The following is a 24,571-nucleotide window of genomic DNA, read 5'->3' on the forward strand; positions in this document are numbered from 1 at the left end:
TAAGGGAGAACTGACGAATTAACCCGCAGTTCGTTAAGGGTCCAATTCGTTAGAGGTTCAGTTCGTTATGATGACCAATTCGTCATAAAGGCTAATTCGTTAAGGAATAACGAAGGAGCCTCCTTCGTTAACGAACTAGATAACGAAGTGGACTTTGGCAGAATTACAGAATGGTCTCTGGACTTAAAGAAGAAGGATATAATTACATAACGGCCTTTGGACTTTGATAATTTATGAAAGATACCTTTAAAGGTTAACGAGTAACGATTTAACTAACCGGATAATGATTCAATGAAGTAAAACCGGCTTAGACGCGTAAGGCTAAATAAGTAGCAATAAGAAAGGCTAGAGTAGTATTTGATATTCAATTATTAAATAGTTAGACGCGCACAACTCGAGGAGGAATAACCTCTAGTGGAAGAAGTAACCGAGTTCAGGTGAGTTTCTATCCTCATTTCCTTGTTATGTTTTCGGGGCTGTGTGCATACTCGATGTGAAGTGTGAATACACTTACCTTTCGTGGTAAGTGTATGCTATAGATGTTGTATGAAGTAGCTATTATGTAATGCTTGTCGGTGCATGAACGATCTTCGGATATTGCACGTATCGTCAAGGATAGTGATTCTCTAGTGGTTATTAGTGTGTATGATTGCTATGATGTGACTTGTTTACTATGTAAATAATGTACTGTTAGGAAGTGTTGTCACACCCTCAAAATCCACTAACGGAGTTTTACAGTAAGAGGGTGTGAACTAACAGGATCGGAATCATTAGTTATAATCAAATCATAAGTAAAGTTTTCAAACCACGAAAACATTTAAGTGTAAATAAGTGCGGAAGCGTAAAGCCATAAACCAAGTGTTGCGTCACGCAGGACGACTTAAAAACCCAATTAATAATAACAGTATAAAAACAAGTTTGCATAAACGAAAGCGTTCAAAGTAATTCATGATCCTATACCGCGCGCCCGCCTCGGCTACCTGAGAATGACATACTAAAAGTGTCAACACGAGGTTGGTGAGTTCACAAGTTTATATAAAATAAAGCGTTTAGCGTTTTGCGTTACCAGATAGTGTTAAATCTATTATGTATCTATAGGTAGCTAGCCTATAAAGCAAGTATTACTAAGTGTTCGACACCGAAGCTGACTGTTTATCATGTGCCTTACCACCAGGTCTATCCCAACCATGGTAATGTGTTAGCCAAAATTACACCCACTCGACCTCCAGTCGAGCTTAGCGTTGGGTGGGGTTTGTCAAACCCAGTAGTACTACTCAACAGTGACTCGCTATTTTCCAATACTAAACGGTTCGATGTGTGAAGGACTTCAATTGTTTCGTTTGCCACTTAGCCTTTCAAGTGATATATAATTTCATAACAAAATCTAAAAGCGTTTCGGAGTATGTTATCTCCCCCAAGTGAAAAGCATTTAAAAAGTTTAAAAGGGGAAAGTGAAACTCACTGTTTGCGAAGAATTCCAAAACAAGTCACCCAAGTGACGCGCGTCACAGAAAACCCTCACTAGCGTTCTAAAACAACAAGGAGATTTTCTAAGTGTCGGAACTATTATCGAGTCTCTAGACTCGGCACATAATTCCTATGCATAAAATACGTTTCATGTTTCGTTCGTGAATTGTGTGTCTCAACAAGCACATTGATGATACGTTACATGTGTGAACAACTATTTACATATCATGTATTAATATTGTACATTACTAGCACTTATCCCCACAAGGGCAATTTGGTCATAAACGTAGCAATTATTTAACAACAAGCATGTTTCATGTATTTTCACATAGTTCAGCAGCTAGTTTTATCAAGACAGAATCCTACTTGAAAGATTTCTATATTCAATAGATCACAACATACCAAATAATTCACCAAAAATCTTCACAAAAACATACATGAGTTAGGTTTCCAGAACATATTTTATTGTATTTTTCTTCCACATAGATTTCTCACAATGACCAAAACATTACAGCAAACTCACAGCAGTCAAAATCATGCGCAACAGAATGTTATTTGTTATTCCTGTTAAATGAAAAATCCAATTAATGCAAGACCAATTAGGTTAGGTTCTTAACTCAACAAGTTAACTTCCAGAAGTGGAACCAACCCATTTGGTCTTGTAGTTTATGAGATATGATATTTACAAAACAACCTAACAGAAAGTCTCACAACTCAGATTTGCACTTCAGTTTTGTAAAATCATAAGGATTAACTTTTACTCGTCCAAAAATTACAAACTTAGACTTTATAGAAACTAGACTCAACATAGCACCTTTTAGTGTTAACAACCTCGACCAATTTCCACATTAACATTTAGTTACAGTTGTCTAATCATAACTTACAATCTGTCCAGTACCAGTTTTGATCTTTAATCATATTTAAATCGTTTGAGTAACCAAAACACCTCCAAATTAGGCGTGGTTGGACTTTCTGAAAACTAGACTCAGAGTACTACCTTGTAGACTCATAATTAGCTCAGTTTGCTTATATATTCAATAATCATTCAAGTTTAACAATCACTGCTGTCAAAACTCAGCAAGCATAAACAATCATCTAACATGCATCCTAAGCATACGACATAACTCAAAACATGTAATACACATAATTAATCATAGAAATCAGTAGTAACCCTCTAGGGTTTACAAAAAATCAATGATTTAATAATCTTTCACCGTTCAAAATCACATATGATCATCAACATCAATAGCTAACACATAATCAATCACCCTCTAGCAACAATCAATCATAAGAACACTTATTCATAATTTTTATGACCTAGGGTTTTAGATTAACCCATTCAAGATCAAAATTAAACATGTAAAATACATAGGATAGTTGTTTATACCTTCCTAGCACCTTAATCTTCAACAAAACTTGAAAGATCTTATGTGTATATGTGTGTGTGATTGACGGCAGCCAAGAGCAAGGGGAGGGGGGGGGGGGGGGCGATCGGTTGAGAGGGAGAGAGGGGAGGTTAGGGTTTATTGATATTATTAATAATAATATGTTACATCAAGGTCCCTCCACTTCTAAATATTATTTTTTTCTAGCTTAAAGTAACTTGTTTGCATCTTAAGTTAGTGTTTTAAACAATATTATCAAATAGCATATAAGCCTAACACATAATTATCACATAATTAATGTTTTGATGTTTTTCGTTTATTCCCCAATGGTTTGCGTCAACTCGTTTGCGTTTCGGTGCAATCCCGAAAGACTACACATGTAGTAATTGTCAAGCGTCATTTAAATCCTTATTTTAAATGTAATGAGATGTGCGTTATAGATCAAGTGATCTTAAGTTTGAATTGACGGAGTTTGAGTTAACGGAGTTAACCTGAAATTGACGAGTGTCACATCATTCCCATGTTAAAGAATTTTCGTCCCAAAAATTTGAGTCAAGTCGTGAAGAGTGTCTGAAAAGTAAGAAAAATTTCAGTTTGTCATATCATCCCCTAGTAGAAAGAAATTTCGTCCCGAAATTTAATTCATACCTCTGGTGATTTCTGACGGTTTGCCGGGTTTCGCGGTTTTCTGTGTTTGGTCAACCCTTCAAAAAGGTGAGGATACTTTTTCATCATTTGATCCTCACGTTCCCACGTGAACTCCGGTCCACGTCTCGAGTTCCAACGAACCTTAACGATTGGAATTTTGCTATGCTTGTGTGTTTTGGTTTCCCAATCCAAAACTTTGACTGGTTCTTCGATGAAGCGTAGCTGTTCATCAACTTGCAATTCGTCCAAAGGGACTGCTTGGGTTTCATCGGATAGGAATTTCTTCAAATTGGATACATGGAATACATTGTGTACGCCACTGAGTTCTGTTGGTAAGTCCAGTCGGTACGCCACCGGACCAATGCGCTCAGTTATCCGGTAGGGACCAACGTATCGTGGGTTGAGTTTGTTTCGCTTTCCAAAGAGAACGACACCTTTCCAAGGTGAGACTTTGAGTAATACTTGGTCGTTCACTTGAAATTCAAGAGGCTTTCGGCGTTTGTCGACGTAACTCTTTTGGCGATCTCGTGCTGCTGCCATGCGGTTTCGGATTTGAACAATCTTTTCAGAGGTTTCAAGTACTAGTTCTGGACCAGTGATTTGGCTATCACCCACCTCTGCCCAGCAGAGAGGTGATCGACACTTCCGTCCGTACAACGCTTCAAATGGCGTTGCCTTAATTCTTGCGTGGTAGCTGTTATTATACGAAAACTCTACCAAAGGCAAGTGAGGCTCCCAACTTTTTCCGAAATCCAACACGCATGCACGCAACATGTCCTCCAAGGTCTGAATGGTGCGCTCACTTTGCCCATCCGTCTGAGGATGGTAGGCTGTGCTCATATCAAGGTGGGTGCCTAGTGCGCTTTGTAGTGACTTCCAAAAGTGCGAAGTGAAACGGGAATCTCGATCAGATATGATTGAGACAGGCACTCCGTGTCTAGACACTACTTCTTTCATGTAGATGCGAGTTAATCTTTCCATTTTGTCTGATTCCTTGATTGCTAAGAAGTGTGCGGACTTAGTCAACCGGTCAACGATCACCCAGATGGTATCGCATCCCGTCGGTGTTTTGGGTAATCCTGTGATAAAATCCATTGAAATGTGCTCCCATTTCCACATTGGGAGTTCCGGTTGCTGTAGCAGGCCAGATGGTTTTTGATATTCTATTTTGACTCTTGCACAAGTCAAGCATTTGCTCACGTAGGTGGCAATGTCTGCTTTCATGTTTGGCCACCAGTAGAGTGCCTTTAAGTCATGGTACATTTTATCTGAGCCATGGTGGATAGAATATCGGGACTTGTGTGCTTCGTCCATCACTAGAGTTCTCAACTCTCCGTATCGTGGAAGCCAAATCCGGTTTTCGAAATATCGGACCCCGTCCGATTTGGTTTCTAGTTGCTTGTTTATGCCCCGCATGAGTTCTGATGGGAGATTATCACCTTTCAAGGCTTCGAGTTACGCATCGCGAATCTGATCGGGTAAGTTGGCGTGAATCGTAAGTTGTAATGCTCGAACTCGTCTGGGTTTATCGGTTTCTTTTCTGCTGAGAGCGTCGGCCACTACATTGGCCTTGCCAGGGTGGTACTTGATGGCACAATCATAATCCTTAAGCAGCTCGACCCAACGACGCTGTCGCATATTCAGCTCCTTCTGATCGTAGATATGTTGGAGACTCTTGTGGTCGGTGTAAATGGTAAACTTGGTACCGTACAAGTAATGCCTCCATATCTTAAGAGCAAACACCACAGCTCCAAGCTCCAAGTCATGGGTCGTGTAGTTCTTCTCGTGAATCCGTAGTTGTCGAGAGGCATAGGCTATAACCATCTCGAGTTGCATCAACACGCTACCGAGACCTTGTATCGATGCGTCACAATGTACCTCAAAATTTTCTGTTCCCTCGGGAAGGGCTAGAATAGGGGCGCTACAGAGTTTGGTTTTCAACAGTTGAAAAGCGGATTCTTGCTCGTCACCCCAATTGTACTTAGTTCCCTTGTGAGTCAAAGCGGTGAGGGGTTGAGCAATCTTTGAAAATCCCTCGATGAAACGCCGGTAGTAGCTGGCCAGTCCTATGAATTGTCGCACCTCAGTCGGAGTCTTAGGTGCTTCCCAGTTTTTGATGGCCTCTACCTTACCGGGATCGACATGGATACCATTCTCGTTGATCACATGTCCTAAGAAGTGAACCTCGCGAAGCCAAAATTCGCATTTCGAGAGTTTAGCGTACAATTGCTCCTTCTTCAGCAATTCCAGGATTAACCTCAAGTGTTCCTCATGGTCGGTCTTGTCCTTGGAGTAGACGAGAATATCATCAATAAAAACGATCACAAACTTGTCGAGGTACGCCTTGCATACTCGATTCATGATATCCATAAAAACGGCTGGTGCGTTGGTTAAGCCAAAAGGCATAACCGAAAACTCGTAGTGACCGTACCGAGTTCTGAAAGCCGTCTTTGAAATATCTTCTTCGCGCACTCTTAATTGATGGTAACCAGATCTCAGATCGATCTTCGAGTAGTAACTCGATCCTTGAAGTTGGTCGAACAGATCATCAATTCGAGGTAAGGGATAACGGTTCTTGATTGTCACCTTGTTCAGTTCTCTGTAGTCGATGCACATGCGGAAAGTCCCGTCCTTCTTTCGGACAAATAAGACAGGGGCTCCCCATGGCGATGAGCTAGGTCGGATAAAACCTTTATCCAACAAATCTTGCAATTGAGTGGACAACTCCTGAAGCTCCGCCGGTGCGAGCCGATACGGGGCTCGTGCTATGGTGCAGCACCGGGGGTCAATTCGATTTGGAACTCGACTTGTCGAATAGGAGGGAGTCCAGGCAAATCCTCCGAGAAAACTTCCGGAAAATCTCGCACAATCGGTATATCTTCGATTCGCTTCTCCTCCGCGGGTTTCTCAACAATATGCGCTAAAATTGCCGGATGACCCTTTGGTAGATACTTCTGCGCCTTCATGAGGGTGATGACGCTGGTGGTCATGCCGCGCTTCTCGCCCTGGACCGAAATGATCTCGCCGGAAGGGGTAGTGATGTGGACTATCTTATCGTGACATATAATCTCCGCTCGGTTCTCAGATAACCAGTCCATGCCGACAACGACATCGAAACTACCAAGCGTAAAAGGTATAAGGTCGATATCAAAAATATGACCTGACAGTTTCAACTTACATCCCGCAAGTATATGAGTTGTTTCTATAGACTTTCCGTCAGCTAATTCAACAGGAAACTTAGCATCTAACGGGGTTGGAGTTAAGTCTAAGAGTTTACTAAAGGCTTTCGACACAAAACTCCTATCAGCTCCAGTGTCAAACAAAACAGAAGCAAAACAGTCGTTCACAGGAAACTTACCAGTCACCACATACGGATCGTTGCGAGCTTGGCCCTACCCAATGACGAAAGCTCTACCTTTACCATTGCTTCCGCCACTGCTGCTGCCTCCATTGTTCTCGTTCTGTTTTAGTTTGGGACAATCCTTCCTGAAATGACCCTCTTGACCGCACTCGAAACACCCTTTAGTCGTCATAGGTGGTTTAGGAGCACCCTTTGCCGCTAGGTCTCCCCTACATTCCTTGGTCTGATGACCCATTTTTCCGCATCTCAGACACTTGACGCGATCACACGGGCCAGCATGGTGATAGTTGCACCTGTTGCATTTCGGGTGTTTCCCAGCATAGCCGCTCGAACCCTGCCCGCTACCGTTGTTATTATTGTTGTGACCCTGATTATTGAAGCTCCGAGTGAGTTCGGGCTTACGGTAGTGTTGTTGCTGTGGGGGGTTCGATGATGAGGACCTGGTGTTGTCAAATTTTCTCTTTCCATTGCTCGGGTTGTTGTTGCTGTTGTCAGTGCTCGGGTTGTCACGGGTTTTAGAGGTCGAACCTCTAGGTGGTAATGCACCTTTGGTCACTGCCTGATCCGTCAGTTTGTGAGCTAACCGGATCGCTTGTTGAATTGTAGCCGGTTTGGAAGACGTCACCATACCCTGAATTTGCGGTACCAACCCATCGATGTACATCTCGATTCTCTTACTCGGCGGGTCTACCATCCGTGGAAACATTACTGCTAGCTCGTAAGAACGAGTGGTGTAGGCTTCTATTTCGGAACCCACCATTTTCAACGACCAAAACTCAGATTCCAGCTTCGCGATTTCCTCTCTTGGACAATACTCTTCCCGCATCATGTTCTTGAACTCTTCCCAGTTCATAGCGTTTGCCAATTCCAATCCAAGAATTTGCACATTCGAATTCCACCAAGTGAGAGCAGAATCTTCCAGTGTTCCAGCAGCAAATTTGACCCTACTGGCAGGTGGACAGTTACACATCTCAAAAGCTGATTCCGCCTTCTCAGCCCAACGCAGGAAACCTATGGCTCCCTCAGTGCCCTTAAACGAATTGGGCTTGCAATCCAGGTAGTTCTTGAAAGTACACGTTCCAGTCGGACCTTCAGCTTGATTCCCAACATGTGCGGCTAGAGCGGCTGCCGCGTGGTCGTTCAGCAGAGTTTGGAGTTCTGCTGCAGTCAAGTTGATATTACCGCGACCGTGTCCAGCATTTCTTCTTGCCATTTCCTAGAATCACAGCATAAAGTGTCAGACATGAATTCTCGGTTTCATATGCAACACACCATACATGTAATAAAAAGATAGGTAAGGAAGAAATAAAAGAAGCAAACATCACATCGCAATCATATAATAATCCAAATAATAATTCATGATTAAAACCATTGTATTCGCTACAAAGTATTTAAAACCAATCCTTAAAATAATAGAAAATAATAGTTTGGATGGAGACAACCCCTCCATCTAAGTGTTATCATCCTTAGATGTCATTGTCTGAGGACACCTCTGAGTGTGCCTCTGGCTCAGCCGGTTCTTCCTCCGGTTCCTCTTCGGGTTCCTCCTCGGGATCCTGCTCAGGCTCCTCTTCGGGATCTTCCTCGGGTTCCTCCTCAGGCTCTGCCTCAGGTTCCGCTGCGTTCTGAGCAATTTGCATTTGTAAGACATCGCAACGCTCTAACGCTATCTCGGTTCGGGTCCTTGCCACTTGGAGTTGCTCTTGCAAGTCTATCATCTCGGCTTGCATTTTTCTCATAATCTTCATCTGTTGATCGCTAGCATCTTGCATTTCCTTCATAGCCGCTGTCAGGCGGGAAATTTCCTCCCTAGCCTCGGTTCCATCTCTTATCAATCCGGGAATGTCCGCTCTCGCCGAGCGCATAAAACCCACGTCACGCTCTAAACAAGAGACAACAGCCGCGAGAACTCGCTCCGTTGGTTCGGTTATGGGTGGTAGAGTGTTGGGGTAAGCATGACGACTCGGGTGGGGTAGCGGGGGAACTTGTTCACGATAAACCATACCCCTGATCAGACTCGGGTACCAATCCCAGCTAACTTCGTCTTCGTACATGCCTCCGGATAAGCGATACCTCTTCGGTGCAGGGGCTTCTAGCTCCGGGACTACTCGGGGTGGCGATGAGGTAGGTAACTGCGGTTCCTTTCCATGAGCATGAGTCATCTGGTCGGATGATGATGATGGTAGCGTCGACATTCCTACAGGTAAGTCGTGTATGCGCGCGTATGAGTGAATGTGGTAAGGAGATATGATTACGAAAGACTACACAAACTATATATGCAGTGCGTATAATTATAACTAATGGGTCGTTGCGGTTATAGTCTAGTATGCATGCAATTTCTAGTTCGCTATAACCAATGGCTCTGATACCAATCTGTAACACCCTCAAAATCCACTAACGGAGTTTTACCGTCAGAGGGTGTGAACTAACAGGATCGGAATCATTAGTTATAATCAAACCATAAGTAAAGTTTTCAAACCACGAAAACATTTAAGTGTAAATAAGTGCGGAAGCGTAAAGCCATAAACCAAGTGTTGCGTCACGCAGGACGACTTAAAAACCCGATTAATAATAACAGTTTAAAAACAAGTTTGCATAAACGAAAGCGTTCAAAGTAATGCATGATCCTATACCGCGCGCCCGCCTCGGCTACCTGAGAATGACATACTAAAAGTGTCAACACGAGGTTGGTGAGTTCACAAGTTTATATAAAATAAAGCGTTTAGCGTTTTGCGTTTAGCGTTTTGCGTTACCAGATAGTGTTAAATCAATTATGTATCTATAGTTAGCTAGCCTATAAAGCAAGTATTACTAAGTGTTCGACACCGAAGCTGACTGTTTATCATGTGCCTTACCACCAGGTCTATCCCAACCATGATAATGTGTTAGCCAAAATTACACCCACTCGACCTCCAGTCGAGCTTAGCGTTGGGTGGGGTTTGTCAAACCCAGTAGTAATACTCAACAGTGACTCGCTATTTTCCAATACTAAACGGTTCGATGTGTGAAGGACTTCAATTGTTTCGTTTGCCACTTAGCCTTTACAAGTGATATATATTTTTATAACAAAATCTAAAAGCGTTTCGGAGTATGTTATCTCCCCCAAGTGAAAAGCGTTTAAAAAGTTTAAAAGGGGAAAGTGAAACTCACTGTTTGCGAAGAATTCCAAAAACAAGTCACCCAAGTGACGCGCGTCACAGAAAACCCTCACTAGCGTTCTAAAACAACAAGGAGATTTTCTAAGTGTCGGAACTATTATCGAGTCTCTAGACTCGGCACATAATTCCTATGCATAAAATACGTTTCGTGTTTCGTTCGTGAATTGTGTGTGTCTCAACAAGCACATTGATGATACGTTACATGTGTGAACAACTATTTACATATCATGTATTAATATTGTACATTACTAGCACTTATCCCCACAAGGGCAATTTGGTCATAAACGTAGCAATTATTTAACAACAAGCATGTTTCATGTATTTTCACATAGTTCAGCAGCTAGTTTTATCAAGACAGAATCCTACTTGAAAGATTTCTATATTCAATAGATCACAACATACCAAATAATTCACCAAAAATCGTCACAAAAACATACATGAGTTAGGTTTCCAGAACATATTTTATTGTATTTTTATTCCACATAGATTTCTCACAATGACCAAAACATTACAGCAAACTCACAACAGTCAAAATCATGCGCAACAGAATGTTATTTGTTATTCCCGTTAAATGAGAAATCAAATTAATGCAAGACCAATTGGGTTAGGTTCTTAACTCAACAAGTTAACTTCCAGAAGTGTAACCAACCCATTTGGTCTTGTAGTTTATGAGATATGATATTTACAAAACAACCTAACAGCAGGTCTCACAACTCAGATTTGCACTTCAGTTTTGTAAAATCATAAGGATTAACTTTTACTCGTCCAAAAATTACAAACTTAGACTTTATAGAAACTAGACTCAACATAGCACCTTTTAGTGTTAACAACCTCGACCAATTTCCACATTAACAATTAGTTACAGTTGTCTAATCATAACTTACAATCTGTCCAGTACCAGTTTTGACCTTTAATCATATTTAAATCGTTTGAGTAACCAAAACACCTCCAAATTAGGCGTGGTTGGACTTTCTGAAAACTAGACTCAGAGTACTACCTTGTAGACTCATAATTAGCTCATTTTGCTTATATATTCAACAAGTTACACATCGTTCAAGTTTAACAATAACTGCTGTCAAAACTCAGCAAGCATAAACAATCATCTAACATGCATCCTAAGCATACGACGTAACTCAAAACATGTAATACACATAATTAATCATAGAAATCAGTAGTAACCCTCTAGGGTTTACAAACAATCTATGATTCAATAATCTTTCACCGTTCAAAATCACATATGATCATCAACATCAATAGCTAACACATAATCAATCACCCTCTAGCAACAATCAATCATAAGAACACTTATTCATAATTTTTGTGACCTAGGGTTTTAGATTAACCCATTCAAGATCAAAATTAAACATGTAAAATACATAGGATAGTTGTTTATACCTTCCTAGCACCTTAATCTTCAACCAAACTTGAAAGATCTTATGTGTATGTGTGTGTGTGATTGACGGTAGCCAAGAGCAAGGGGAGGGGGGGAGGGCGATCGGTTGAGAGGGAGAGAGGGGAGGTTAGGGTTTATTGATATTATTAATAATAATATGTTACATCAAGGTCCCTCCACTTCTAAATATTATTTTTTTCTAGCTTAAAGTAACTTGTTTGCTTCTTGAGTTAGTGTTTTAAACAATATTATCAAATAGCACATAAGCCTAACACATAATTATCACATAATTAATGTTTTGATGTTTTTCGTTTATTCCCCAATGGTTTGCGTCAACTCGTTTGCGTTTCGGTGCAATCCCGAAAGACTACACATGTAGTAATTATCAAGCGTCATTTAAAACCTTATTTTAAATGTAATGAGATGTGCGTTATAGATCTAAGTGATCTTAAGTTTGAATTGACGGAGTTTGAGTTAACGGAGTTAACCTGAAATTGACGAGTGTCACAAGTGTGTTATAGACAAGTAGAAGTAGAGTGTGATAAAAGTGGATAGGGGTCTAGTAAGAGTGTTAAAGCCGCAAAGTGGCATAACGTTATACGTTATTAAAGTGGCAAAGTGGCATAACGTTATTCGTTATTAAAGTGGCAAAAATTGGCAAAAAGTGGCTAAGCTGTAGGGGTAATCAAGTGGCTAAGTTGTAGGGGTAATTAAGTGGTTAAGAAGTAACAAGTTAGACAGTGGATTATTTGCCTTCGGACACGTATATAAATGCTTGTAGTAGTTGTATGACAAGTTGCTTGATTAACTAGAACTCACTCAGCGTAGCTGACTTTTAGTATGCACGCAGGTGATATGACCAGAGAGTTAGCATGAGGATGGCACATGGCATGGATTGAATGCCTGACATCTGAAGATAGAAGAAATGGTGTTTTAAATATGATGTTTTTATGTTATAGTTTTAAAGAAAGATTACATGTTTTGTAATAAACGGTTATAAGTTTTATATTCCGTGAAAGTTTTAATAAACTCTGATTTGTAGAACTATGTTTGAGTAAATCCGACGTTAAGTAGGGCTACCGGGTTCGGGGCCCTACATTTTCCTTCTTGGTTTCAGTTAGAGAAAGAGAGAAAGAGATAGAGAGCTTAACTGTGTGTTTTGGGTGGTGTATGGAATGAGTTGAATTGGAAGGATTAATGGATAATTATGGTTTAGATACTATGGGTCATGGCTTAAGCCCATGGTCTTTCTCCCTTCCTCACTAATCCATGTCCATTTCCCACATTTATTTAACCCAACACAATCCCAACTCTTAATAACTAATATTATTATTTTATTAACCGAAACAGAAAACGGGATGTTACAAGTCTTCCCTCCTTAAAGAGGTTTCATCCCTGAAACCTAACTTTTACTTAAAAAATCTCGGGTAAAACTTTGGCATCTCTTCTTCAACTTCCCAAGTGGCATCTGATCCTTTACGGTGCTTTCATATCACCTTTACTAAAGAGATAACTTTATGACCAAGCTGCTTTTCCTTGCGGTCGACTATCTCTATGGGCTGTTCGATATAGTTTAACTGTTCATCAACCTCAATGTCTACTAATGGCACATGTGATATGTCATCAGCTTGTAAGCCACTTCACCCACGTGATCGTTGATCTAAAATGGCCTAATATACCATGGACTTAACTTTCCTTTCTTCCTAAAACGGATAATTCTCTTCCAAGGCGAGACCTTGAGTATCACATTGTCACCAACGTTAAACTCGATCAGTCGTCGCCGCTTATCAGCATACGACTTCTAACAGTCTTGAGCAGCTTTCATTCTTGCCTTGATCTGATCGAACCTTGACGAGGTTTCTTGCACAACTTCTAGGCGTCCATTCTTCTTATGGCCAATCTCTCCCCAACATACCGGAGTTCTACAGCGTCTACCATACAACATCTCAAATGGTGGCATACTGATACTTGAATGGTAACTGTTGTTATAAGAGAACTCTGCCTGATGCAGATGATCATCCCAACTTCCTCCAAAATCTAGAACGCAAGCACGTAGCATATCCTCAAGGGTTTGAATAGTCCTTTCAGACTGCCCGTCTGTTTAAGGATGATACGCCGTACTGATGTTCAGTCTTGTCCTCATAACTTCGTGGAACTTCTTCCAGAATCTTGAAGTAAACGTAGTATCTCTATCATACATGATCGACAACGGTATTCCATGCTTAGCCACAACCTCTTTTATGAACACATTTGCTGACGTTTCTAACGAGATGGCCTCTCGTATAGGCAGAAAGTGAGCACTTTTCGTTATAGGATTCAAAATCACCCAAATGGTATCTGATGTTTAGCTGTACGGGGTAGCTTAGTTATGAAATACATGGTGATGTGTTCCCATTTCCATTCAGGTATCTCTAGTGGCTGCATCTTCCCATAAGGTTTCTGGTGCTCAGCTTTGACTTGCAGGCAAGTTAAGCACTTACTGACATAATCTACTACATCATTCTTCATACCCGGCCACCAATAGTCTCTCTTTAGGTCTTGATACATCTTGGTGTATCTTGGATGGATCGAGTATCTCGACTTATGAGCTTCATCTAAGATTAGACCTCTAAGATTTCCATGGCGTGGAATCCACATATGGTCAAACCTAGTCTTCACACCATGAGTGTTATCTATTAGCTCGTCTTGCTGCCCGAAAATTCTCTCTTTCTTCATTAGCCCTTCATCCGCAAGTACCTCAGACTACACCTTGGTGATTTCTTCAAAGATATCTGAGTTAATGATCAACTTATAAGACTTCACTGTTGCAATTACTTCTTCATTATTACGGCTTAGCGTGTCAACAACCACATTAGCCTTACCAGAATAGTATTTGATATCACAGTCGTAGTCCTTTATCAACTTTAACCATCTTCTCTGTCTCATGTTCAACTCTTTCTGCTCAAAGTAGTTTAAACTCTTATGATCCGTATAAATGATACACTTAGTACCATATAGATAATGTCTTCATATCTTGAGAGCATGCACTACTACTACTAGCTATAAATCATGTGTCGGGTAGGTACTCTCATCAACCTTTAACTATCTAGACGCATAGGCTATAACCTTTACTCGTTACATTAGCACGCAACCTAACCCACGATGCGAGATATCAGTACAAACAACCAAATCCTCATCACCATCGGGTAGAGCAAGGATTGGAGCTTGTGTTAGTATTTTCTTTAATTCCTCGAAAGCTTCTTCCTGAAACTTACCCCAATTGAATACTACAGACTTCCGGGTCATTCCGGTCAACGGTGCAGCTATCTTGGAGAAGCCTTCAATGAATCTCCTGTAATAGCCAACTAACCCTAAGAAGCTGCGTATAACAGTCTGGTTCCGCGGAGTCTTCCAATTCATTATCGCCTCGATCTTAGTTGGGTCCACGGTAATCCCTTTAGAATTTTTTACGTGACCTAGAAACTGTACCTCACGCAACCAGAAAGCGCACTTCGATAACTTAGCATATAGTTTCTCTTCCTTCAAAATCTCCAATACTTCTCTTAGATGCTTTGCATGGTCAGACTCGCTCTTTGAATAAATCAATATGTCATCAATGAAAACGATAACTGACTTGTCTAACATCGACTGACATACCCTATTCATCATATCCATAAATGCTGCTGGAGCATTCGTTAGACCAAACGATGTCACGATGAACTCGTACTGTCCATACCGCATTCGAAACACTGTCTTAGGTATGTCTGCCTCTTTCATCTTCAGCTGATGTAGCCTGATCTAAGGTCTATTCGTGAGAACCAACTCGAACCTGGTAGTTGATCAAACAAATCATCAATCCGTGGCAACGGATATCTGTTCTTCACCGTAAGCTTATTCAACTCACGATAATCTATACACATTCTCATACTTCCATCCTTCTTCTTAACAAACAACACCTGTGCGTCCCACGGGGAAACACCTGGTCTTATAAAACCTTTATCGAGGAGTTCTTGTAGTTGGGACATCAATTCTTTCATCTCAGATGGTGCTAGGCGGTAAGGTGCTTTCGCGACGGGCTGTGCTCCTAGTACTAAGTCTATATGAAATTTTATCTCTCGCTCCGGTGGCAACCCTAGAAGGTCCTCAGGGAACACTTTTGGATAGTCGCGCACAACAGGAACATCTTTCACTTCTTTCGTCTCGGCCGTAGCTTTGACAACATACGCCAGGTCGTCACCACACCCTCGCCTTAACAAACCTTAGGCTTTTATCATTGAAATGATATTAAGCCCTAAACTTTCTTTATCACCATAAACCGTCACCTTACTACCATCTAAAGACTTTAACCTTGTTAACCTACTCTTAAAAACTATCTGAGCCTCAAACTCAGATAGCCAATCCATCCCCAAAACCACATTGAACCCTCCTAAGGTCATAACATACAAGGTGACAGTGTAACATCCCCAAAATTTCGATCCAAATTTGACAACTTAGGAAAGTTGAGGGATAAAAAATAATATATAAACAAGTCTTGAGAAAATATTAAACAAGGAATTATAAGAAAAAAATAAAAATATAAGGAAATAAAAATATTTCCTTATATTTCCTTATATAAGGAATTAAACAAGGAATTATAAGGAAATAAAAATATTTCCTAAGTTAAGTTTACTTACATGAAAGAAATTCCATCCCACATTGGAAGATGTAAGAAAGTGGAAGCATTCCACTAAGGTATAAATAAGGGAAACGGAATCCATCCCCACATTGGAAGTGGTAAAGAAATGGAAGCTCTTTATAAGAGATAGAATTTCCATAGTTATATTCTTTTATGAATATCGTGCACCAAGTGGTCCTAGCGGAGGGTGCGTAGCACCCGACGCGCACGCGCACGGGCTCGGGCTCAGGCGAGGACGAGGACGATGGCGACGGCGACGGCGAAGGGCGTTGGGCGCAATGTGGCTCTTTGATGGCGCACTTTGCACTTCGCACGCTCGCATCGCCGCTTTAAAAGCGCCTTAGTATTTTTGGACAACGAGAATTAGACCAGAAGTGACAAGTTACTAAAGTACAGGGATTGAAAATGAAAAATAATATCTAAGAACCCATCGCGGTATGCGATGAGTCCAAGAAGATGGCCATCGCGGTACGAGATGGACCATGATGACTCAGAGACACGTGTCACACTCTAGTGACACGTGACAGCAGGCCAGGACACGTGTCAGACCACGTGGCGACACTGGGCACACATGTCAGGCCACGTGGCGACACGTGGCAAGATCTCAGAATCTATGTCGGTCGCGGTACGCGACGGAGTCAGAAAAGGAGCCCATCGCGGTACGCGATGGGACTCAAAATCGGCTATAAATATTGTGGCCATGGCACATTCATCTCACACCTCCCACACTCTCTCACTAGAATTTCACTCTCTCTACCTCGGTTTGCGTGTCGAACATCGTTCTGTGTGCCACCGACCCGGCAATCATTACCTCGTAATCCGTGCCAAATACCCGATGTTTTCCTCGAAGTGCGTGCCACCAAAAGTAACCCGACAATCCGTTTCGAAGTACGTGCACAACACCGGAGACCGAACATTGCCTCGATTTGCGTGCCAAGAAGAGTTGATCAAGAACGTCTCGATAAACGTGCATAGAGTAGAAATGCTGCCCGTATAAACTTAGGAATATTTAACTCCGAATACCATGCGAGGTAAGGGGGTTCTGCCTAAGTTATTATTATATTATTATAAATGGCTTAGACTATAGTCGGAGATATAGCCGAATCTTGATTACAATTAAGTATTACATAACTTTTCTTAAGCGAAGGTTATAGTCAAAAATAATATTTCTTTATGACTAAGAAATATAACAGATTATAATTATGAAATTAATGTTTCTTCTTGAAGAAGAAACTCAGAATAGACATTTCTTCCTGAAGAAGAAACGTAGCATATAAATGGTAAATAAAGAAAAGGACAGGTCCAAATGTTTTCATCAAGGTTAAAGCTATACGAAATAGACTAAAGGTCTAAAGCTAGATCGTTGATCTAGATATTTATACAAAAATGTTATTCTCGTACTATAGGTCCAAGGTAACAAAACAAGAAGCAGAAATCAGAAAACAAGAATCAGTATCAGAAACTGATTATAAACAGACAAGGTGAATACGCCCCAAACCTTTTATAATGAGTCAGAATGTTTGCATAGGATTTACGAATCCTTAAAACTTTGTGTACAATAATAAGAAACGGACACTCTGATTAAGAGTATACATGTGTCTGGTTCCAAACATACATGGTGACTCGGAATTTCCCCGAGGCCATGCATATCGTCAACATGCCTCTGAAGGTCTACGGGACTGTTCAGAGAAATGATATTGTGTATATAATTAATTGTACAAGGTACTTAGGGTAATTTGATCCCAATTTAGTTGGGTGCCTAATGAGTAGTCACAAATGTATTATTGTTGGTTTCACAAAGGTATAGAAAAGAGATTTTAGAGTCAGCGTTATTCACCAGCTTTGTGCTGACGTATTTTCCACCCATGTTACAGGGAAACAAGAAAGGTTAGAACATACAAGCAAGAAGGAATAGGAGATTGGAGTTATAGTCATTAGATGCTATCTGATGGCTCAGATATTTTATTTCAAAATATTACAAAGAGTTATGTTTTCTAAAGAAGTGTATTGTAAACGATGGACGGGTATTTAAACCCGACTTTTTAATATGTTTTCAAAGTAATAATATTTTATTAAAGACTTCCGCTGAAATAAAACCCACAACTCTGATTTATTTACAAAACAGGTACCAACTAATGGTCACACGCCTTGGCCCTAAAGTTGGGGTGTGACAGGTTGGTATCAGAGCCATTAATCTTAGCTAATTAGGTATTTAATTATACCTAGGCTTTGATTAAGGATAAGTTTTAGAAAACTTATTATACAAAATACTGATTCAAATTGATACTTAGTCGAAAAGTATCTAGATTTCAATCAAAATTGATACGGATAAGATATAAACGAAAACAAATAAGATAGGAGCGTCTTCCTATCCTTAAAATCTAACCTCGCGCAGATGTCCGATTATCAATCTAGCCAAGGATTATGTCAGCCTCGATTTGATAAAGGAAAAGGATTTATGGGAACGTCTTTTCTCCCAATTCCTATATCTAGTGATGAAAGTACATGCCAAACAAAAATGGAGGAAGATTCAGATTCATTTGATTCTAACATTCCACTAGCTCGGATTATTCAAAATCAAAATACATATGGAGACGTATCAAGTAGATCCAAGAAACCAATGATGCCAAAGGAAAAATAAGTAATGACTTATCCGCAAGAATATCCTCACGAACAAGAATATTTTAATTTTCCGGCAACTCAAGATCCTTACTTTGTTCACATTCAAAATGAAGAAACAATGAAGGAAATAGAGGTGGAAGAAAAAGAAAAGGAGAATAGCAAGAAAGATAGCAAGATTAAGAAATTAGTCATTCAATGGAAGAAATAGAACCTTAGTAGAGAGTATAATTGTAACAAAAATAATATGCACTCTTGTAACTATAATAAGATGAATAAAAGATATGTTTTAAGTTCTTCGAATATTGGACTTATCTTTTAAAATTTTATTGTAGTATGTCAAGAGAAGAAAGTGCAAACTCTCACAACAGTCCTCCCAAGAAATCGGGAAAGAAGAAAACATTAATAATAAAGATAATGAAATTCCCGCCCAATATAAAGAAGGAATTCAAAAGATGATTAAAGAAGCTATCAAAGACATTTCTATAAACCAAAGTCAACCAAAATCTAACAAGAGAAGTCGAAGTAAGTCTGTTCCTTCAAGAAAGGAAGAAGCTTACGATAGCTCTACGGCTAATAATAATCCAAAGAACAAGAAACGAAAGAAACGTAAGATTCAAAAAGGATGTAACTTTAAGAACTTTAAAGTTTACAATCCAAAAGAATTTCATGGAGACTCAGATGGTATAGCCGCTATTAGATGGCTAGAAGAACAAGAATCAATAGTCACCATAAGCAAATGTACTGGTGAGGAAGCTATCCAGTATTCTTCACAAATGTTCAAGGGAGAAGCTCTTGAATGGTGGAATACCCTGATTCAAAACAAGGGTCGAGAAACCATGTATAACTTAAGTTGGGAAACATTCAAAGGTCTCATATTAAAGAAATTTTTTCCCAACTCATGAAATGGATCGAATTCAAACTGAGTTATGGAATCACAAGGTTATTGGCACAAATCTTAGGGAATATAACACTAAATTCCTAGAGTACTGCCGATTGGTTCCACATCTAGTAACTCCGGAATATAACAAAGTAACTCGTTGCATATATGGACTACCAAGAGAAATAAGAGACATGGTACGATCCAATATGCCAGAAACAGTTGATTCGGCTATGGAATTAGCCGGATTCTTAATCAATAGCATGATAAGAAATCAAGAAGAAGAAAAGAAGAAAGACCGATGTTTGCTTGCGCGTGCGTCTTAAAATATGATGGGTTGGATATTTAGCTTTTGCACAAGATCGTGTTTTAAATTTATAAAAGTGATTTCTACAAAGACTAAACACACACAAAACAGACAAGTGTACCTATCGTATATGTAGAATAGTATTGGTAAGAACCAAGTATCGATCCGTGGATACAAAGGTTTCTAATAATAAATCGTTGTTTTACTTCAATCGGAGGTTTTAACCATTTTGGGGTTGATTTTTAACTTTTTTATAAAATATAAATACTTATATATATATAATATATAGGTGACCGAGAAAAGAGATTCTAAACGAGTTGTTCGATTATGCGAAGGTTACCATCTAAGATCAAGAATCCACTCCATTTTAGCATTGATAATTAATATGTAGACATGTGATAAACTTGCCGTAGAAATATATGATAGATAGCTCCTTAAGCCTTAAGTGAGCATCTTCGACACTAAGGAGATGGTATGCGCATTTTAAAGTCCACCATTTCCTAATGTCATACCATCTCAATGATGTCGATTTAAGTTGGCAAGTCGTTTCGTAAAGTAGAAAGATTAGGATTGACTTCAATTTCTCAAATACCAATTCTAACAACTTCGGGTGGTTGTAGTTTAGTCACACAACCTCCCCTTGGTTGATTTATGTAGGTTATAATTACACATTCCATTAACATATGATTTCTTTAACTAATTTGATATCCTAAGCAAAGCCATTTTCGGATTACCAAGGTTTAGAAAAATACACCATAACTTATATCTCATCATTTCTAAGTACAATATAAGGATCCATGTTTCGATAATGTATCTAAGTATTTCTATCTTTCAAGAACATGAATCGATCATGAACGATTGCCAAAGATATTGACACCACCAACTTTGATTTAGTGATTTAAGATGGTGAAACATTTCTCATCAAAAGATAATTGTAATATAACCATGTACTTTACTAGACTACATCACATGTCTTGGTTAATTATCAAGTAAAACAAAGCTTCTTCATAGATTTTAGATGGTAAAAGGAGTTTAGCTCATAATGAGCATAGTGATAAACATTAAGATGATTGATAATAACAAATATATGATTAAACTTGAAACAATCTAACCAAATGTAGATGAATCCTTCTTCTTAATGATGGTAATGATGGTTGATGATGATGATTAGTGGTGATGACCTCCAAACCTTCAAACTCTTCACTAGATCTTCAAAGTGAGTGTTAGTGTGTGTTTTTATAAGTGAAAACCGGAGAGAATTCTTTTCAAGGCACACTCTTCAAATGGCACAAGAGCCAATATTTATAGGCAATCTGGAGAGTGAGGCACGACCCCGTGCATTTTTATGACATGTGCAAGATTTGTTTTGTCAGTTCTGTGACGTGGCCACGGCCCCGTGGTTGGTAGGCACAACCCCGTGATTTTTAGTGACATGTGCTCAATTCTTCTTTGTCTTTTATGTGTTCTCGTCCACGGCCCCGTGCTTTTGCTTCCAGATTTTTTCTTTTCTTGTGTCAGAAGCATGGGGGCGTGTTTCTTGAGGCATGGGGGCGTGTTTCTTTGTTTTCTTGTGTTTTCTCCTGTTTTTCTTCGTCTTTTTGCTTGTTTCTTCGTTTGAGGCTTGGTTGCACCTGAAATTATGTTTTATTATGATAAGTTGTCTTTTATGCTATGTTATTGGATATAAATTGCGGTTTTTAGAGATTATTTGATGCCGAAAAGATGTATATTTATATATACATCAAACATCCCCACACTTGAACATTGCTTGTCCTCAAGCAATCCTCTTATAAATATCCTCTAAAAATAACAAATTTAGATCATAGCTACCCCTTAAGTGAGCTTCAAGAAGACGAAACAACACAACCAATTTTTATGTTAGTGATAAAAGAGAGAACTTTTGTTTTTATGAGTTTCCATTTATGCAAAACCTTACGTTCTCACAATGTTCACTCACACTCTGTTTTATATCTGATCATACCTTTGATGTAAGTATCTGAACACTCTTAGCCAAAATGCAACCTGTGATAAATAAGCTTGTAACAAGTTCAAATCTCCACCTTTTGAAGGGTTGCATAGATCAGAAGGTAAAAAGGGGTTTTGGTTTGGTGTGAGTCGGAATTGGTATTTTGTGGTGGTTCAAGGGTTAATGGTAAAGACAACTTCCACTGTTTACATTACCAAATGTAACTTTACTCTATTTACCAAAAATACCCATATACATTATTCTAGTACCGGAATACATTAAACAAAGATCTAGACGCTAAACAATGTACTAACAAACTCCCCCTCGTCTGGAGCTCGTTGTATCTTCAAAACTTGAACCTACAAGTCTTCTAATTCGTACAACTATGAATTCCAAACGCATGACAAATGCGAATAACCCTTTGGAATTTCATAGCCAGCTCATTATCTTTCACGTTCGCTCATCTGATCCAATTCTTGTATAACACTTCATTTTCGGATTCAGACAAGTTGACTAGCAACATAAGATCATTAATTCTAACAAACTCCGTCTTCAAACCCGTGCCCAATACAATTACAGCCTCACCGGTCTTGCCATCGTTATACCAACGATTAAATCTCTTATAGTGGAAACGTCTATAAAGGACTTTCTATAATGTATGCGGCGACTTTACATTAGGTACTAGCTCTCTCCAACTGGTACGCAGATCAATCTTATCGATATACTTACGCGTTGGCACCTGCAGTTTGAAGAACTTAAATCCATACTTTACCTCGTGTACCAACTGACGATAGAACCAATCAGCTAACTGATTTCCTCCTCGATTCATAAATGGCTTGATCTTTAATGCACAAACGTCCCAACGTGGCATGATAAGCACGTTAGTAATATGCTTGTAATACTAAACTCGGTTGTAAAGAATGAAATCCCTTCATGTTAGACTAAGTATACAAATCCAGGTATTCCTCAGCTGTCACGTCCTCCATCTCAACATCATCATTATTAAAAGAAATATTCCCATACGAAACACTCTTATCAAACCTCACTTCTTCACAATCCTCCACCTCAACATCATCATGTTTCTCCAATTCATCCATGTTAGCGCATGGTTTGGTGACTGGTGATTTGCAGTTAAAGTATTCAAGATTAAAGTATTCGATAGCTACGGAAAAGGGGGTGTCTGTTAGTGCACTGTTTTGGTTGTCCGTAGCGATCGAATAAAATATAGATAGTCTAGATTGAATATTTATTGTAAACGGCCCATTCGCTATGGTTCGTACAGCAAATGAGGTCCATTCGTTAGTGATCTAGGCTAGTTCGTTAATGTATAAGTTCATTCGTTATGGAAGCATAACGAATGAGGGCTAGTTCGTTAAGTTATTACCATTCGTCATGGAATGTTGACGAATGGAGTCTAATTCGTTATGGAGGCATAACGAATTAGAGTTAACTTAACGAATGGAGCATGTGGCCTATAAATAGGTGGTTCCATGCTCATAATTGTGTGAGATCACACATATGAGAGGTGTGAGGTCCTAGATCTATTATTTATTCTCTCCATAACTTATTATGTAATTTATCCAATATTTATCAATAAACTGTATTTAAAGTATTCATGTTCGTATTGTATAATCGATGTATCGACGCAGCTAGATCCTTGGCGGGTCTTCTCAATCCACCGCATCTTTGGTTAAATTAAAAAGCAAAACGATTTTTTCTTTTGTTAACAATTGGTCAACAAACTCGCCTTCCTCTATTTCATCGGCATCCACCATACGTCTCACAACCCCTTTCTCATCCACAAACAATACCATTTTTACCTTAAGAGTATTCATAGATTGCACATCAATAGAATCATGATACACCAACTGCTTCTGTTGGTACATGATGTCAGTAGTTCAGTATCTAGTGTCTGTAATCGTGTTATTTGGATGTGTATTGATGTTTAAGCGAACTTGTCTCACAAGTTCGCCTGATATAGGCGAACTTGTGGAACAAGCGAAGTTAGTGACAACTTCGCCTAAACATGTTAGGCGAAGTTGTCGTTTGATATATAGGTTAGCCTACGGGTTATTTGTGTAGGAGGGGTTGCAGTACGTGTAATTGTGATCGGTGAATCACGTGTTATTAGTTGCAATACAACGTGTTCTTTGTTTATTGTAACGTGTGTTTGCTTGTGTTTAACGTATATCGATTCTACACTTGTATCGTCTTACGTAGGGATTCCGCATCTACGTAGAACGAGATATTTCCGTGTAGATCCGGCTGGGAACCTACAGCTTCCCTGAATCTCCTTCAACAGCAACATTCCCAGATGATGAGGCACCACCACCTAGTTGTTCATTAAATCCACCCTCCTTGGGATCCTTATCATCATCATCCTTCAATTTCTTCAATATATCTTCCTTACAAGTCAATTGAATTTTCAATTCGTCTTGTTTTTCCAATCACTCCTCCTGAGCAGGGCCCTCAATTCCCGGTTCTCTCATTGTACAAACTGTACATATCTAATCATCTGCCTCTGCTCAGCCCACATATGCTCTTGAAAGTGTCTGTCGGCAGCAATCTGATTTTCTTAGAGATGTATCAAATTCATCAACTAGAACATCTGATGTTGTACTGGCAGGTTATAAAATTCGGATGTATCAACTACATTGGGTCGGCTGGTATGTTAAATGACATGAAAGAGAAGTCTGGCCTGTGCACCGGACATGCATATACTGACGGAGTTGT

Source organism: Bidens hawaiensis, unplaced genomic scaffold, assembly GCF_021521415.1.
Source record: "Bidens hawaiensis isolate Kalapana, Puna unplaced genomic scaffold, B.hawaiensis_p1.1 tig00001842_1, whole genome shotgun sequence".
Taxonomy (NCBI): domain Eukaryota; kingdom Viridiplantae; phylum Streptophyta; class Magnoliopsida; order Asterales; family Asteraceae; genus Bidens; species Bidens hawaiensis.